Genomic DNA, 18,370 nt, shown 5'->3' on the forward strand with positions numbered 1-18,370 from the left:
GGGAGCAAAAGAGGAGGTGTTCTCATACTTCCTGAGAGCAACTATGGTAAAGTGGGTGTCTGCTATAGACCGCCAGACCAGCAGGAATTGGTGGATGAGGCTTGCCACCTCTTGCCAGGTTTTTCAATCTTAAAGGAACAGCTTCTCCAGAAATGCCATTCTCCCCACTTGGTTTCCTTCCCTAGATGAAGTATTTGGTATATAGCCAGTTCCTCTTCACAGTGAGGAATGTACTACAGGATGGAAACTTAGACAGCAGTGACCATGAGATAATTGAGTTCAAGAAAGGAAGGATAGAGAGCACCAGAGTAAGGAGCCTGGACTTCAGAATTGCAGACTTTGACTCACTCAGGGAACTCATGATCAGGATCCCCTGGTAAGCCAGTCTGAGGCAGAGGGAAGTCCAGGAGAGACAGCTGTACTTGGAAAAGACCTTAGTGAGAGTGTAGGAACAAACCATTCCAATTCTTAGGAAGACTAGCAAGTATGGCAGAAGACTAGGTTGGCTCAGCAGGGAGCTCCTTAGTAAACTAAGTCACAAAAAGGAAGCTTATAAGTAAGGATCCTGGTTTTCTCTAATTAAAAAAAAAAATCCTGAATTTTTGGATTTAAAAAAGTAACCCAAAATCCACATTTTTCCTGATTAATATGAATCACCACTTATATATGTGGTGCTTCATTTTAATCGGGAGGGAAATGTGGATTTGGGGTTACTTTGGGTTACTTTTTTAAATCCAAAATTTGGGAATTTTTTATTGGAAAAAAAACAGGACCCCTGCTTATAAGAAGTAGAAACTTGGACAAATGAATAGGGAGTACTGCTCCGGCACGCAGAGTCAGGAAGGCCAAAGTGCAATTGGAGTTGCAGCTAGCAAGAGACATGAAGGGCAACAAGAAGGATTTGTATGTTGGTAACAAGAGGAGAATCAGAGAAAGTGTGGGTCCCTTACTGACTGGGGAGGGAACCTTGTGACAGAGGATGCAGAAAAGGCTAAAGTGCTCAATGCCTTCCTTGACTTAGTTCTCAAAGGCCAGGTCAGCTCCCAGAAAACTACACTGGTCAGCACAGATAGGGAAGGAGGTAAGCAGCCAACAGTGATGAAAGAATAGGTTGGGGGTTACTTAGAAAAGCTGCATATGTACACGTCCATAGGGATGGATGGGATGCACCCAAAGGTGTGGAAAGATTTGGCTAATGAGATTGCAGAAGAACTAATCATTCATGAGATGTGCTAGATGATTGGAAAAGGGTAAACATAGTGCCCATATTTAAGAAAGGGGAAAAAGGAAGATCCAGGGAACTATAGGCCATTCAGCCTCACTTTAGTCCCTAGAAAAATCATAAAGCAGGTCTTCAAGGAATCCATCTCTAACCACTTGGAGGAGAAGAAGGCGATTAGAATCACCTTCAGCATGGACTGACGGAGGGAAAGTCAGATCCAGCTCACAGGCCATATTTTGCCCACCCCTGCCTTAGCCCCTTCCAGACTGGAGCTCTGCCAGCCTATAGATAACTCTTTGCAAAAGTGGACAATCCACATGTTTCTCTGTTAAAATGAGAAATTCATATTTTCCTCAGTTAAAAAGTAAAATCTGCAGGGTTTGTGCTGTTTTTCTATGTGTAGAAGTAATTGGCTTACTTGACTAGAAAAACAGACAAAGACCAGACGTGCTGATACTGCTTAATTCAAATGTTCTGAGATAAGGAATCTGCATTCCTTGGGTTATCTTGATATCTTGCCCTGTGCATTCCTGCATGCCTTGGGTTATCTTAATATCTTGCCCTATGCATAGATAGTTGTTTAAGTAAACTTTCTAAGTTTCTGTGTAATTTACCATTGTTTTGTTTCTCCAAGGTGTATTTTTTATCTCTTTCTCTGTCTTTAATATAAATACACTTGTAAACTTAGAGAGTCTGAGAAATCCTTTGAAACAGACAAGTGGGTGATTCCCCTTGCTGTATGGAATTCTCTCTGTGATCGCAGTATAGCCTTAAATAAAGAAAAGCTGGTTCTGTCAGTTCTGATTCAACCACAGCGTGAAGTTTGGTTTCTTCCACATATGGAAAACAGAAAACACAGATCCCTGGTCATGACACTTAAAATAAATGTTGGGCATTTTAGGGAGTGAAGTTGTGAGTCTTGATGGCTCCCTTGGATCCTGAATTTAAGTTTTTTTTTTCTCTAGAAGTATGGGCTAAATTTTCTTTTTATATATAAATCTAAATAAAAGCTGAGAATATGATGTAATCACTTTCCTCCAGGAGACAGAGATTTATATAAAGCATTTCATCTACTGAAACATGCAATGAAGTCATAAGAGTTAGTGACATCAGAGTTCATCTCTGAAGAAAAACTTCTAAGATTTGGATAGAAACAGAGAGAACTTTGTGGGCATTTGTCTAATCAGCAATAATGGGTACACTAGAAACTACAATTAATTGACAGCCTCTAAATCCCTGAAAAGTCAGATAAAGATTGGATGTACTATATATAAAGTGTGGCAGGAAGCCACCTTTGTTTCTCCTCAAATCTGTGCTGTGACAATTTGATTAGGATGCGCCCAGCACAGGAGACACACCTTTACCCTATCTCTTTAGGTAACCTGAGCTGGATACATTCCTGAGGGAGGGGGGAAACCTGCTCCCTCTGCCTACCTGACTGATATCAGCTACCTGGGTGAGGGGCATCTACCTGGTGGGCTAGAGTCTGCCCGGCAACTAGTGATGTATTTCAAATTGGTTGGCTGACAGCCAACAGGTGCTGGCCTCCATTGGACCAGGTGAAAGAGGTCACAGGGGCTATATAAATTAAGAGTGCCCAGGAGAAGGGGCAGCAGCCATGCGGGGGACTTAGAGAGGAGTTTACCATCTGAAACTGGCTCTCTCCCCCATAATTCATGAGCTAGGAACGCCTGCCTCCAGAGGGAATCTCCAACAGCCTCTGGATGATGCTAGTGAGGAAGCTACTTGAGATCTGATTAGATATATAGCTGGCAGTAACTCAGATGTGTGATCAAAAAGCTACCTCAGCCAGACTGTTTTGCTCTATGGGATTTCTATGATATTGCTCTGTCTTGTACCCTATTTTCACCCTACCCCCTGTAATCAATAAAGTTCTCTTTTCTGATCGGTGTAGGAGACTTATTGAGGGGTGGGTCTAAATTATGCCTATGTGGCCCCTTAGGTCTGTGGACTAAGGGAGACTTTCCTTTTTGGCCCCTGACTTGGGGAAGTACCCCAAGGGCTTGTACTGGGTCGAGTACCCATTGGACTATTAGGCCTGTGCTTCCCCGAGGACACAGGGCCAAAAGAGTCCCCTCTCAGGGTGGTGGCAGCCTACGTTAGCCCCAGGCTAGCGAGTGTGCTCCAGGAAGGGGGTCAGCCAGACACGACGCACCCCTAGGGAGGCACTCAGACCCTGGAAGGTGGTTGGGCACAGTGAGGGGGGTGGCTCAACGCAGGAGCACCCCCTACTGGCCCACCACACAAGGAACAGTAGCTCAATAATCTTGCTTCATATGTAAGCACCATTCCAGAAAACTCTATGCAATAGGAAAAAAGTAAAAGCAAAATACTGAGAGTACATTATGAAAAGAATGAGAAAAATGAAACTATCCATAAGGTCAGAATGAGCTATTATAGAAGTGCATGCAGAGCTTGGTAGATAATTTGCAGGTGCTGCCCCTCAGTGCACTCCAGTTGTTGTATAGTAGGTAACATACTGAGTGATAGGAATGATAATTTCTCTCTCTGTCTAGCTACGTGCATGGCTCTGATCAACGCAGAGTCTGAATGCAGTTTCCTTGTCTTTCATTGATACTTCACATTATTCAACCACTTTATGAAGTCTATTTAGAACCTCCAGCAGCAAGTCTTTTTTCCAACCTTTGGTTACAACCAGTTTTTATCAAGTTTATTTCAGAAGTTACAACCCATCAAGATTTCCAGTACATTTTCTCAGAACTGGGTCCCCTTAGTACACTAAGATATTCCCAGTGCAAATTATTAGCACAGTGTTGACTATACTAAAGTTATTGATTACACCTTCTGGGGAGCTTATGGTAAGTAAAAAAAAAGAGGGGGATGGAACTGCTTGTAATTGGTTAACAGCTGTCTGACTTTTAATTATGCAAATGAGTTAACCTCTGATAAATAAAAAGGTTTTATCGTGGCCCTCAAAATCCTAATTTACTGATAGGAAACGTGAAGCATGGAGAGCCTAAGCAGCAGTTGCTACCATTCAATATCAGTCAGTTAGACTAGATCCTAGGGAGATAGCATATTAAAATACCTGTCATGAATAGTGTAATCAAAAGAAGTGTGGAGCAATGTGATCTACAACATATTAAACCATTTTCTGGTTTGTAAAACTACTGTGAGCCTCTGTTCAAGGAACCTGGAAGATATTCACCCTTGGAGGAACTCCACTAAGTTACACAGGAATTGGATATTCCATGCAGCAGAGCTGGAAGAAGGCTGTCAAGAGTACCACAAAAGTCACAATTTACGTGCTCTTACTACTGTACCTTTAAATACTGGACCATTAACTTTGTTTATTATTGACTGCAAGGAAATTTTGCTCAAGTAAGCATCTTCAGCTTTGGCCCATAGTTATTGGGTGATGATTATATTGTGAAGCAGTAAGCACTTATATTTGCTGCACTGCTGTTAAAAGTTTCTAGGAATTGATGAAGAGAAAAAGACAGTATTGAGCAATTGAGTTTTAATTTATATACTAGCTTCTCTCAGTAATGTTGATCAATCCTGCCCCTGAAACAATGTTAATTCAGGTGTGATCACATAATTTATCACTGACAAATAGAAGCATCAGAGTAAATACAGTTTAAAATATTTTAATATATCTGCTGTCATATTTTAAAAACAAATCTTCCAATTCTTAAAAATCAGAAGTTATGCTTACATCATGTAAACACTTTTTTCTTCCCTAATTTATTTTGCATCAATTAAAACATTCTGCATGTGTTCTTAACTGCATTTGGAATATAATACTAGGCCTAATTCCAAAAACACTGGCTTATATTTTCTAAAGTACTAAGCCCCTTCAGTCCTCTTGACTCTAATAGAGCTTGTTACTGCCCAACTACTTCTGAAAACACAACCGAAAACAGTAGCATTTAAATTTATTAGCAACCCCAACCAAATATTGTATGGCATTTGTGACCTCTCTTTTGTGTAAAAAGTAACGTGACATGGGACAGACAAAGAATTTGAAAACTAGCCAACTCTCCTTCATGACGCTTATGAAAATAAAAGAAACCTACCTTAATTAAGTCAGGAAAATTTAATAAGCTTAGGTATGCTAGACCCAGTAGATGAAGATGCTGTCATTTTTTTCTGGATACTGCCTTTCAACTATTAAGTTGTATACAAATTTGCAACTGCCAAGCACCAAGTAATTGATTTTCTTCCCTGCTAGGCAGAAGCTGTTCAATCTACTCTTCAGAAATCCTCTTTTCTAGATGACAGTGGGAATGTAAAAAGAGACTTCATTATTAGTGAAAGCAGGTAGTAGGTTAGTTCAGGAAGACACTGAAGAAATAAAAAAATATCAGTAATGGGTGTGTCGTTGGGGCAGAAAGAAAGTAGGAATAAGGATGGAGGATGTTTGTGGCACTTATTTTCAAACCCAAAACATTAAGGTTCATCCTACAATACATTCATTAGTATAGCAATATAAAGATCATCCTTCCACTGAAGGGGTGCTTAACCTTTGGCCTATAAGCCAATTCTAGCTAGCAGAGCCATGACATCCAGCCCATGGGGCTCCACATGATTCAGGAAATTTAGCAATGTGGGAGTGGTAGCAATTAACACTACCACCCTTCCATGCTGCCAAATTTAAAAGTTCCATGTGTCCGGATTGGGGCCTAGCCAGGTTCAGGTTGTTGCCTCAGGTATAACAGGGCCCAATCCAACCCCTGCTGCATCCATCTCACACACTGAATTGGGCCCAGTGGCTAGATCTGGCCCATGGATGAACCTGCAGTGCCCATATGGCCTGCAGGGTAAAAATATTGGGTACCACTGCTAGGTCCTTAAGTAAGATAATAATGTACATGTATGGAAGAATATTACTATATTGCACACTAAAAATACGACTAAATTGTTGATAATAATTCAAATTTTAAACCCCACCGACAAGGAACACTGCTAATAATATTGCCCTCCCTCAAAGTATCTTATTTTTTTTGTACTTGAGGAACTCTATCTGCTTGCATACCTTTGCAGTTACTGTAACTATTTCACATAATAATAAGTCCTGGTGCTATCCACACTCCAGGGACAATTTTTAAAAGTAATCAATCTGTGGAGTTGCCTTTTACTAATCATATCCATATTTCATCCACAATAACACAAAAAAACATAATCCCGTCATATCTGCAGCCTCCTCAGACAACCTTATTTTTTATCTCCTTTCCTTTTGAGATTCTGTTTTGTAAACAAATGAACTTCTATGAAATATAAACTTTGTCCCCATGATATTAAAACAAAGTCTAAGGGAAACAAATTTCAGTTTGGATTTAATAAATCCCAACAGTGCTTTCTACCCACACGTTACAGAACTCAGCTATTTCATTACAAGCAGAGAGAAAAAGAGGGGAAAAAAAAAATTTAAAAAACACGTATAACACAAGCCCATCTTGCTGCATGCCTGTGGTCCCTGAACAGGGAACTATAAAGAAACATTATACATTATAAAAAGTTAGCATGATTTTATTTTTAATCATTTAATTTAATCTGGTAAAAGAGGTAATTTTTTTTAGCTATTTAATTTTTAAATGGCTAATGCCCATCTTAGGGTATCATTTCTCCTTTAAGAAAAACAAAATGGGAGTGGTTCGTGAAATCATATTTTGCTCAGAAAAGAACATGGGAAGAGGGGTCTCATTCTCCCTGCAGTCACACCAACATATTCTAGAACAATTTCTGTTTTTCAGTAAAACTACATTAACATAAAGAAGAATGAGTGCCTTTGAACTGCATGTTTTACTAATATTCATATAAGAAAAATGTACCCATACTCATGAGCAGAGCTACAGTTTTTCTATTTTCTGCAGAAAAACATGGATTTCCATAGTTTTGTAGTTGGTAGGGTCAGAAGGCACCTGAGCAGATCATCAAGTCTGACCCCCTGCCATGGACAGGAAAGAGTACTGGGGTTAAATGACCCCAGCTAGGTGATTATCTAGCCTCCTTTTGAAGACCCCCCAGGGTAGGAGCAAGCAGCACTTCCCTTGGAAGCTGGTTCCAGATCCTAGCCACCCTGATGTCTGTTATTCCTAGTTCCTACTGGTAGTGCTCAGGGGAACAGGGTCTCTCCCATTCCCCGCTGGTCTCCCTCGGTAAGTTAGAGACAGCCACCAGATCCCTTCTCAGCCTTCTGTTACGGAGGCTGAACAGGTTCAGGTCACATAGCCTCTCCTCATAGGGCCTGCCCTACTACTCCCTGATCATGCAAGTGGCCTTCCTTTGGACCCTTTCCTTTTTAAAAGAGAAAAACATGGATTTCCCCTTTTGCAAACAACTCTCTGCAGGTTGGAAGAGTTCCAGGCTGGAATTTGCTGCTTGCAAAAAAGGCAGGAAACCTGAAGCCAGGGGTGACCCTGATGAGGAATGGAAAAGTACTGAAAGGAGCATATACGGTCAGGACAGGATGGGGAGATGCGGCTGAAGGCCAAATGAGAACAACACGGAGGCCTTCAGGATAAGCTTATTAGGGAACAGCTTGAGAAAGCATGCTCGGGTCAGCAAGACACCAGGATGAGTCACTGTCAGACTGCCAAGAGTATGTTAAGGGGTGGGTTGAGTTGTATGTGATTTATCAGTATATAAAGTAGCCTGTGCTTTGTTCTCATCGATAATGAGCTGTCCTTTGCTGTTCTCCCATGGCCATGCAAAATAAAGCACTTCTGACAGCCAAACAGTGATTCTGTTTGAATTTCCACATCATCTTGGGGGCTCGTCCGGTATATGTCCTTACACAGGCTGCCCCAAGTAGGACCCTCATCTCAGCTCTTCAACTCCGTCGCTCTGAGAAGGTTCTCCTCGACTCAGTTCTTCAGGTCTGTGGCTTTGACACTCTGGTCTCTGTTCTACCATCCGTCTGTTCGGCTTTGGAAAAATCCCTGGCCAGGGTGAGTACCTGCCTGTTTCGGTGTCAGTAAGTCCTAGGCGTGACAATGGGTAGTGGGACCTCTAAGGTCCTGCAGCGGGATCCTGCCCGGTTTATGTATCTGAAATATGGGCTCCGGTCAACACAGTACTTAATTAAATGGAACTGGTATACCAATGGTGACTCCAAATTGGGCTGGCCCTTAGATGGGTCGTGGGATTATCATATTCTCAAACACCTCCGAAAAAATTTGGAAACTAAGCACCCTGTTCAAATGGAAGCCTGGTACCTATGGGCAGACAAGTCTGAAAAGTGCCATAAGCACACCCTTGAGTCATCCTATACAGATAATGAGGAAAAATTTAAGAAGCAGATTGATCACCTTCAGAATCAAGTTAAAGACCTCCAGTGTCCAGGGCTGACCCCGTCTGCCCCTTGTTCACCATATCCGGCTAGATTTTACCCAGCCTTGCCTCTGCCCCCAGACAATCCACCCCGAGATGATTTGTTGGATCATTGGGTCCTGCTCCCACCACTGCCCGCTGGTCCTGCGGCCTCAGGTGCTGCTGCATCTGCCACGCCATCTTCCCCAGCAACTCCACCAACCCTTACCCCTGTTCGTTCGTCTCCCATTACCACCATCATTTTTAATTCTCCCATGGAGGACCGGTTCGAAATTAACATCCCCCTAGACCCCCATGACGGGTGGACCGTACATTCAGCTTCCCTAGACCAGCAGAATACCACAGTCAAATTAACCCTTTGGAACCAAAATAATGCCACCACTGAGATAGACTGCCAGAGATTCCTTGTAAAGAAGACTCACTGAGGCGGAAAGCTTGTTGGAGCAAATTATCCCCTCCGAGAATACCCTGTGCCGGAGAGGCAACCCGTGGTGGTCCATGTCCCCTTCTCACCATCAGAAATTGTCTCTTTGGTCAACTACCTTCCCTAAACTCTGTGATGACCCTACTGGGTTTGCTTAAAAACTTCAAACCCTCTTTGAGGTTTATAAGCCGACCCATGGTGATATTCAGATGCTCCTCAGTGATCTTCTTCCTGGAGACCAGAAAGACACCCTCCTTAAAGCAGCCAACTGGCCTCCTCAAGACCCCAGCAACAACCATCTGCTCAACCTCTATAAACAGGTCCTTCAGGCCGTCCCCAGGGTCTCCCAACAAAAAACAGATTGGTCCAAAATTTCCACCTGCAAGCAAAAGCCAGAAGAACATCCTGCTGACTACTATTCTCGCCTGATCCAAGCCCTTAAGGCACATTCTGGCAGTCAGAAACCAGCCTCCATGCCATGATTATTCAGAACTTTGTTTTAGGGCTGTTACCTAGGATCTCCAAGCCCCTGGAAAATGCCACGATTGGGTGGGAAACTAAACCTCTTACTGAAGTTTTGGCTGCTGCCACTCACTTCTATACTAAAGCCCAACAGCAAAAATCAAAAGTTCAGGACAAACTGATAGCTTTGCAAATCAGAGCTCTTCAGGGTGGCGCCAGACCATGGCGCCCTGCAGGACCATTTCACTCGGCCCGACCACCCGGTCCCTCTGACATTCCCAATGATGTCTGCCACTACTGTAAGCAAAAAGGTCATTGGAAAAATGAGTGCCCGAATAAACCCCAGGGGCCCCCACTTTCAGCTAGTGCCCCTCCATTTCAGCCAGGTGCCCACTGAGCACCACCACCTGGACCAGCTCCTCTCCAGTCCCTCAAAGTTGAAAATCCATATTAGGACAGCCGAGAAGATCCAGAAACTCTAGCCCCTTTATTTTCTACCTTTTCTGATGCTACAATACTTGCTACTGTGGGAAGACAAATTGCTCCTTTTCTTGTCAACACCAGTGCTTCTTTGTCTATGCTTGGCTCTGGTTTTGTTCATAAGATTCCCATTTCTGGTAAGGTAATCACTGCTGTAGGTATTGGGGATCTACCCATTGACCACCCCATTACACAGCCACTTTCATTTACCCTGGGTCCCCTTACTGAACAACATGCTTTTTTGCTGAGTCCTTGCACCTCTGTACATCTGTTGGGATGAGACCTCCTTTGCAAATTGCGGGCAACAGTTCACTGTTCTCCAGATAGGGCTTCCTCACATTACCCCAGACTCAAATTCCTGCCTTGATGATGACACTAATGGAACAGGAACCCGAGCCCCATTCTTCCTCATTGCAACAGGAACTATTGGCTCACCTTCCTGAGTCTTTTTGGTCCCACTCCACAACCAATGTGGGGCTTCTCAAAGGTGCCATCCCAATTTCTATCAAGGTTAAATCAGGAGTGTCTCCCCCATCGATTCTGCAATACATGCTATCAGTTGCTGCTTCCAGAGGCATTGCTGCTGTAATACAAGGTCTCCTAGAACAGGGTGTCCTTGTACCTACCCATTCTTGTTGTAATACTCTGATCCTTCCAGTCTGAAAGAAGGAGAAGTGTACACTTGAGGGATTGCCTGTTTATCATTTTGTTCAGGATTAGTGTACTATTAACAACTTTGTGATTCCCTTGAAAGCTGTGGTACCCAACCCTACCACTGTACTTTCTCAAATACCCGCTTCCACCTTTTATTTTTCTGTGGTGGATCTCTGTAATGCCTTTTTTTCTATACCAGTTCACCCTGACTCTCAATATTTATTTGCTTTTACTTAGCAGGGCCAGCAATACACCTTCACCAGTCTACCTCAAGGATTTCATGACTCATCCACCATATAGAGCCAGCTTCTCAAGTCTGACCTCAATACAGTCTGGTTGCCTCATGATTCTGTGCTGGTCCAATACGTAGATGATTTGCTCCTTTGTTCTGATACTCTTCCTCACTGCCAAGCTGACTCTGTCTCTCTTTTAAAAGAACTTGCAGCATGGGGCCACAAACCCCACTCCCGCTCTAAGCTTTAATTCTGTCAAACTTCTGTTACCTATCTGGAGTACACTATTTCCTTCAGTACCTGTCACCTGTCTCCTAATCATCTTTCTGCTGTTCTTTCCCTTCCATGCCTGCAGACTAAATGCCAATTTCATGGTTTTCTAGGTGCTGCCAACTACTGGCAACAGTGGATTCCTAATTATTCTGAACTTTCCAGACCTCTCACCCCTCTCACCTGTGACTCTTCCCCTAACCTGCTACCCTGGGAAGATGTCCATGAATCTGCCTTCTGTCAGCTCAAACAAGCCCTTTCTTCCTCCCCTGCTCTCATTCTGCCTGTCTACTCTAAGCCTTTCACTCTCTTCTGCCATGAACACCAAGGCACTGCTTCTGGTGTCTTGACTCAACCTTTTGGACCCTGTCCACACTGTCCTATTGTTTATTACAGTGCCTCCCTTGACCCAGTTGCTACTGGGTTTCCTCCCTGCCTCCGCACCGTTGCTGCCATTGCTCTGCTGGTTTCTAAAACTGACAACCTTATTCTTGGGCACCCCCTTACTGTTGCTGTCCCTCACGCTGTGCTCACCTTCCTCCAGTGCGGCAAGACTCAGCACTTCTCCCCTGGCTGTCTAATCTACTACAAGGTGGTTCTCCTCGCTGCAGACCATGTGACCCTTGTTTGTTGTGATCCCCTCAATCCTGCCTCTCTTCTTCCTTCACCCTCAGATGGCCAACCCCATGACTGCACTCAGCTTGCGGACTTTGCTTCTCTTCCCCAGCCTGATCTTTCCAACACGCCTCTGGCTAACCCTGACCTCATTTTCTACATTAATGGCTCCTGTTTTCGAGATAATCATTGCATTCTCTGAGCTGGCTATGCTGTTTGTTCCGATCATACTGTTGTTGAATCCATTTTTCTTTCTGTTACTAGTGCTCAAGCTGGTAAACTCATTGCTCTCACTTGTGCCTGTCACCTTGCCACTGAACAATCTGCTAATATCTATACAGACTCTCACTATGCCTTCGGTGTCTGCCATTCTTTTGGACAGATCTGGAAAAAGCGAGGTTTTCTTACTTCTGCTGGGATTCCCATATCTCACCACTGTCTTATTACTGCTCTCCTGGATGCTATTCTCCTTTCATTCACTTTTGCTGTTCTATGCTCCAAAGCTCACACTACTACTGATGATCCTATGTCTCTGGAAAATGATACCTTGGATGCAGTGGCCAAGACCGCCACCCTTTCAGAACTCTCAGCTCTGGTCCTTCAGGCCACTCTCTACCTCTCTTCTCCTGTCTCCCCTGACCTTCCCTTTCTCTAGGATGCCACCCCAGATGCCAAAAAGGATGCCTAGGTCTCTGCAGGCTGCTCTCTCCACTCCAACTCCTTGTGGCAACAGCCATCTGGTTGCCTTGTGGCTCCCAGGGCCCTGCTGTCCCTTTTCGCTCAAATGGCCCATTCAGCCAAAGGGGGATGGTAGCCAAAGTTGATCACCATTGGTATGCCCCCAGTTTTTCCACCGTGGCTGCCCATTTTTATCACCAGTGTCCGCAGTGTCAGCGCCACAATCCTGGCCGACCACCCTGCCAGTCACATGCATTCCACAGGCCTTTAGGTCCTTACCCCTTTTCCTATCTCCAGATGGACTTCATCGAGTTGCCCAGGTTGGGACCCTGGAAGTATGTGTTGGTCATTGTCTGTCTTTTTAGTGGCTGGCCTGAGGTATACCCTTGCTGATGGGCTGATGCCCTTACTGTGGCCAAAAAGCTTCTTTTTGACTTGCTGCTCTGCTTCAGTGTACCCCTTTCCCTGGACTTGGACAGTGGCTTCCATTTTGTGGGCCAGGTGGTCCAACACATTTGCAAGGTCCTTTCCATCTGATACCAGCTCCACACCCCAAATCATTCTCAAAATGAGGGTAAAGTGGAATAGAAAAACTTTGATATTAAGCTTTGCTTGGCAAAGACTTGTGAACAAACTGGTCTAAAGTGGCCCGAGGCCCTCCCATTGGTACTTTTCCAAATCCAAAATTTTGTTCAGAGGTCCTCAGGTCTGACTCCTTTTGAGATTGTTATGGGTCAACCCAAGAGGGGACTTGCTGTGCCTCCACCCCAACACCTGACTCACCTCCATGATTCTTTATTAACCTACTGCTGAGGGCTCACCAAGGCCCTCAAGGTTATCTCGTTTCAGGTTAAGGCCACAGCACAACATCAGCTTCCGGATGGTAACTCTGTTGTCATTCCAGTCCAACCAGGAGATTGGGTCCTGATTAAGGTCCACCAGAAGAAGGACTGCCTGCAGCCTCAGTGGAAGGGGCCTTTTCAGATCCTGTTAACCACCCCAACTGCTATGAAAGTTGCCAAGATTTCTGCTTGGGTTCATGCCTCCCACTGCAAGAAGGTAACCACCCCAATGGAGTGGAAGGCTTCTCTCAACAGCGATACCTCCATAAAGATCAAGAGGGTTCCTGTGAGTGAAGATCAGACAATGAAATCTCGAAGAGGTTCTTGTGAGTGAAGATCAGACAATGAAGTCTTGAAGAACAGCCTGCATGGCTAGCCAAGTTTTACGTGAGGCTACGAACTTTTGTTTTATGTGTTGAATTGCTTTTAGTAATTTAGTATGAATCACACTAACCCTTGGGAGGTCGCAGATAATTACGTAGATTTAAAAACTCCCCAAGGGGTAACACTGTTCTGTATTCTTGTGGTCAGTATTTTATTGGTAGTAGTGTGCTGAAATTTTAGTCAAGGGTAGCCCCTCCAATGTTCCAAAGGATAGCAGCATTTGGGATCCCGCTCGAGTAGGCCCCGAGATTTTATCTTTCCTTTTACGCTGCTTCATGCCAGGAGTTTTAGTCAGAGCATGGGAAGAGAACAGTATTATGTTCCTAGGGCAGAACACTGCTAGTGCAGGCAACCTTACGAACTGCTGGGTGTGCATACATGGGCCTACACACCCAGCCAGATGAATCCCAATGCTTGGGATACCGATTCCCCTTGAAGATTGGGGAAACTGTACCAATACTAGCTTTGTCAGATTTTCCTCCCACTCTAATAGAACGCAACAGTCGATTCCTGAATGGTGGAAAAAGACTTGAGACAGCTGGAGACTGTCCTCTAGACTTGAGGCAGCCCTCTGTTATAGGTCCAATGGGAATGGTAGGACGGGTGAAGCTGGTTACTCAGTGGGGCACTACCCTAAATGCCGGGTAACCTTTGATTATCATTCCCATAATATGTCTGGGATCCTGCTAGGAAACACGTCCTTTCAGTGTACCAACGAGTCTCTCATTACCCATAGAACCCTGGAGGATACCTATAGTCTGGTAATGAACGGGTCCGAATTCTACATGTTGTTAGGTTCTACTTCTTGTAATCAATCAATATCTCAGTGCAGGTTAGTGGGGAGCCAACGTGCCACTTCCTATACCTTACAGGTCAATCAGAAGTGCCGAATTGGGAGCACAACCTGTAGGAACCTCAGCACTATCGCTGCTCTAGGCTTGTTTTGGCTATGCAGGAATGATGCCCACAAGATTTTGCCATGGCATTGGATCGGCAGCTGTACTCTGGGGAGAATCATCCCAGAGTTTGATTTACACCCAAGTCTTTCTCGGCATGAGGTGTCTAATCTCCCACCTGGCTTGCCTAGACATAAGCGAGCAGTTGAAAACCCACTGGTCCGCTGACCCACTGGGTTCCATCAATTTACTAGGGCATTTCTCCCTTGGTTGAAGGTAGATGAATTAGAAAGAACCATTGTAAAAATTTCAGGAGTCATTGAAGAATTCTTTAATGCTAGCACCGATTCCCTGAGAGCTCTTAATGATGAAATCACCCAGATAGGGCAGGTGGCTACCGAAAACCGTATGGCTTTAGATTATCTCTTAGCTGCCCAAGGTGGGGTCTGTGCTGTTATTAATCACACTTTCTGTACCAGGATCGATCAGCACCAATAAGTGGAAAAAGATCTCCGCACCATAAAAAGGCAGTTGCAGGCGATCCATGAGGTTGCAGAAGAGAAACCCTTCGATTGGTGGGGGTGGCTACCAGGTGTAGAGGAATGGTTGAAATCCCTGCTAAAATGGTGTATCCTAAGTTTATTATGCATTTTTGCCATTTTCATTATTATTCAAATGTTTCTGTGTTGCTTACACTGTTGTCTATCAAAAACTGCCTAGAGTGTTTCTAGTCTCTCTAAGATTGAGGTTCAGATGATGGTGCTCAGGGAGGTGGCCTGTGAGTGTGAACAACAAGAAAGTGTCAAAAGCTTTATAAATATAGATGTGTAAGCACAAGCACTTAAAAGGGGGGAATGATGAGGAATGGAAAAGTACTGAAAGGAGTGTATACTGTCAGGACAGGATGGGGAGGATGCGGCTGAAGGCCAAATGAGAACAACACAGCGGCCTTCAGGATAAGCTTATCAGGGAACAGCTGAGAAAGCATGCTTAGGTCAGCAAGACACCAGGATGAGTCACCGTCAGACTGCCAAGAGTATGTTACGGGGCGGGTCGATCTGTATGTGAATTATCAGTATATAAAGTAGCCTGTACTTTGTTCTCATTGAGAATGAGCTGCCCCTTGCTATTCTCCTGTGGCCATGCAAAATAAAGTGCTTCTGATAGCCAAATAGTGATTCTGTTTGAATTTCCACATCATCTCCATTTCCTCAGCATGGTCCCTCACTCCCAACTCACAGTCCTCCACCCCCAGGGTGACCCTTACTCCTGACCCATAGCTCTCCTGTCCTGCTGACACCCTTCACTTCTAACACAGACTCCCACTCCCCCAGGGCTACGTCCTGCAGCCCCCTGCCCCCCCCAAGCACTGCCTGAGCCCTGGCTGCTGCCCGGAAGCTGCTGCAGGCAGAGTGAAGCACAAAGGCCTGCAATCCCTCTCCCCATAGACAATACTTCCAGAGCCAGTGTGGGGGAAAGAGTGGGCTGTCCACTGTGAGCTCAGGGCTTCCCACCCTGCTGTCCTCCCCCTGGGAGGCTCTGTAGCCCAGCAGGTGAGACCTGGTGTGGAAGGTCAGGGAGGCTTGGTGCTACTTCTGGGAGCCCTATGTCAGCCAGGCATCCCCTAGCAAGGCACCCCCTGTCTGCTTGGCACCAGTGGTGGCAGCAGAAGCATGGAGTTGTGCCCTCTGCTGCTGCCATATGGGCAGGGGGTGTCTTGTCATGGTGGCACAGCCAGTGTAAGGGTCCCAGCAGTGGCACTGAGCCTCCCTGACCTTCTGCATCTGTCCCTGCCTTCCAGGCTGCAAAGGCCCCAGAGGGAGGGGAGCAGAGTGGGGAGGCCCAAGCCCCCACCACAGGCAGTCCACATTTGCCCCCACCCTGTGCAAAAATCTGGGGGCACATGCTCCACCCATGCCTCACTCCCTGGGAGTGTGCAATCCTATTTTTTATTGTTCCAACCCCAAATGGGGTTCTGACTCCAAGGTTGGGAATTGCTGATCTAGAACCATTTGGGCATTGAGCACCCAGGAACAGTGTGGCAAGGATAACAGGGTGGGGACTCCAGTAGGTTGAAGATAAATGTGGAGACAGGGGACAGATAGTAGAAGTCCCCACTTGGTGGGGGCTAAAATGTGGCTGGGACAAACCCCACTTGACCCTGTGGGTGACCTCTGCTGCATCCCCATTCCCCTCTCCCTCCCTCTTCCCCTCTTTCTCCTCTTTCCTCTCCCCTCCTCCTTCCCACCTTCCCTGCCTTCTGCCAGACTTCCCTTGGTTGAGGGATGGCAGAATGCAGGACACACAGAGGCACTGGCAGAGCTGGAGGGGCTGTGGCTTGGGAGTGAGGGACTCTGGCATGGGCACCAGCATGTCAGGAGTGTTTAGTGCCATAAAGCAATGTACGGAGCAGCTGCAAATTGACCTGCATCTTGGTGCAGGTGAGAGCTGCTTCTGGGAGGAGTGAATAGGGGTAGGCAGAAGCTATGGTTTGGAAGTGAGGGGCACTGGCATGGCTTGGGGGGCTGTGGCTTGGGAAGGGTACTAGCATATCAGGACTTCTCAGTGCCACAAGGCATGGGGGGGGGGGGGGGACTGCAGTTGGACCAACATCCTGGTGAGTGAAAGGGAGGTCTGATTTTCCATGATAAAAAAACAACAAAATCAAACACTAAAATATATATGTATTTAGAATCTATTGCATTATAATGATTGAGGCACTGGTAGGCTTCCAAATTGCTTTAGAATTGCAAATATATCAATAAAACATTGTGTTTAAATGAAACCTATATATATATAGTGATGTTTCATTTTAATCACTGAAAAAAACATGGTTTGGGGTTTTTTAATCAAATAATTTTGGATTTTTAATCAGAGAATTTTTTTGGGGGGGGCGTTAACAGAGAAAAACCAGGACCCTGCTTATGAGGTTCTAAGTTAGACACAGTGTACTGATATCATTGTGAACATGTTAATCCGCAGGATGTGGCTGACAGGATGAACAAAACTGCTGGGTTACTAATGTGGCCATCCCAGGTGAAACAGAGCTCTAAAGGGTTATTCTAGGGGTCAGCAATGTTTTTCGGCAGGATGCCAAGAACACCCACAACCTGGAGTTGTAAGATGTTGGTGTGTCAGGGCAAAGAGGGAGAGGGGGTGGAGGGTGCGGGGGGGGGGGGACATTAAAGGAGTCATGAGGAGCCCAGTTCTTGTTGTGACAGCATAGCCCCAGCCCCATCCTCCCCATGGTCCATGTGCCAAGCAAAATGCCTTCGTATCCTGGGCTCTGCTAACCATGCCAGGGGTTTCCTTCTCCTGGGTTATTCAACGCAGCTACAACAGACTACTGGAGGTACAGGGGATCCACAATCCTAGAGGAAAGAGGGACAATTTCACCCCCCAGTCTTCAGTGAAAAATCCTCTGTCTGTTAGCAGTGAAGACTAGCAACCAGAGATGTTAGTAACTTTTCGATAGATAATTTTCAACAGAAAACGTTGAGCTATCAGAACTAAAAGTGTTAGTAAAAAAATACCATTTTAAAAGAACTTTGGAGGTAAGATTTCTCAGGCCACAAAAGACATTTTTGGTTAAGCCCAGACAAAAAGCTAATTACAGCATGGCTACAACCATCTGATGGGAATGTAAAGGATCCAAGCTTATGTCCCTATTCCTCCTAATACATATAGGTCTCCTACAGCCCAGCTGAGTGCCTTCTACTCCTGGCTATTGCCTCTCCCACAACTTCTTTTGTCTCTCTCTGTTTTAAAAAATCTATCTAAGCTCAAGAAATGCAAAAATCTTGAACTCTTGGTTCCAAAATGATACCTTTTATTAGATGCAGTTGGTTTAATAAAAGGTACCATTTTGGAATCAAGAGTTCTAGATTTTTGCA

At 45.1% G+C, this 18,370-nt stretch overlaps 1 pseudogene; it reads left to right on the forward strand.

The window, feature by feature from the left end:
• Positions 1-13,959: 13,959 nt before the first annotated feature.
• Positions 13,960-17,478, forward strand: LOC149874919 (syncytin-2-like; annotated as a pseudogene).
• Positions 17,479-18,370: the final 892 nt, after the last annotated feature.

Source organism: Crocodylus siamensis, chromosome 1 (genome assembly GCF_052110815.1).
Source record: "Crocodylus siamensis isolate JL-2025a chromosome 1, ASM5211081v1, whole genome shotgun sequence".
Taxonomy (NCBI): Eukaryota; Metazoa; Chordata; order Crocodylia; family Crocodylidae; genus Crocodylus; species Crocodylus siamensis.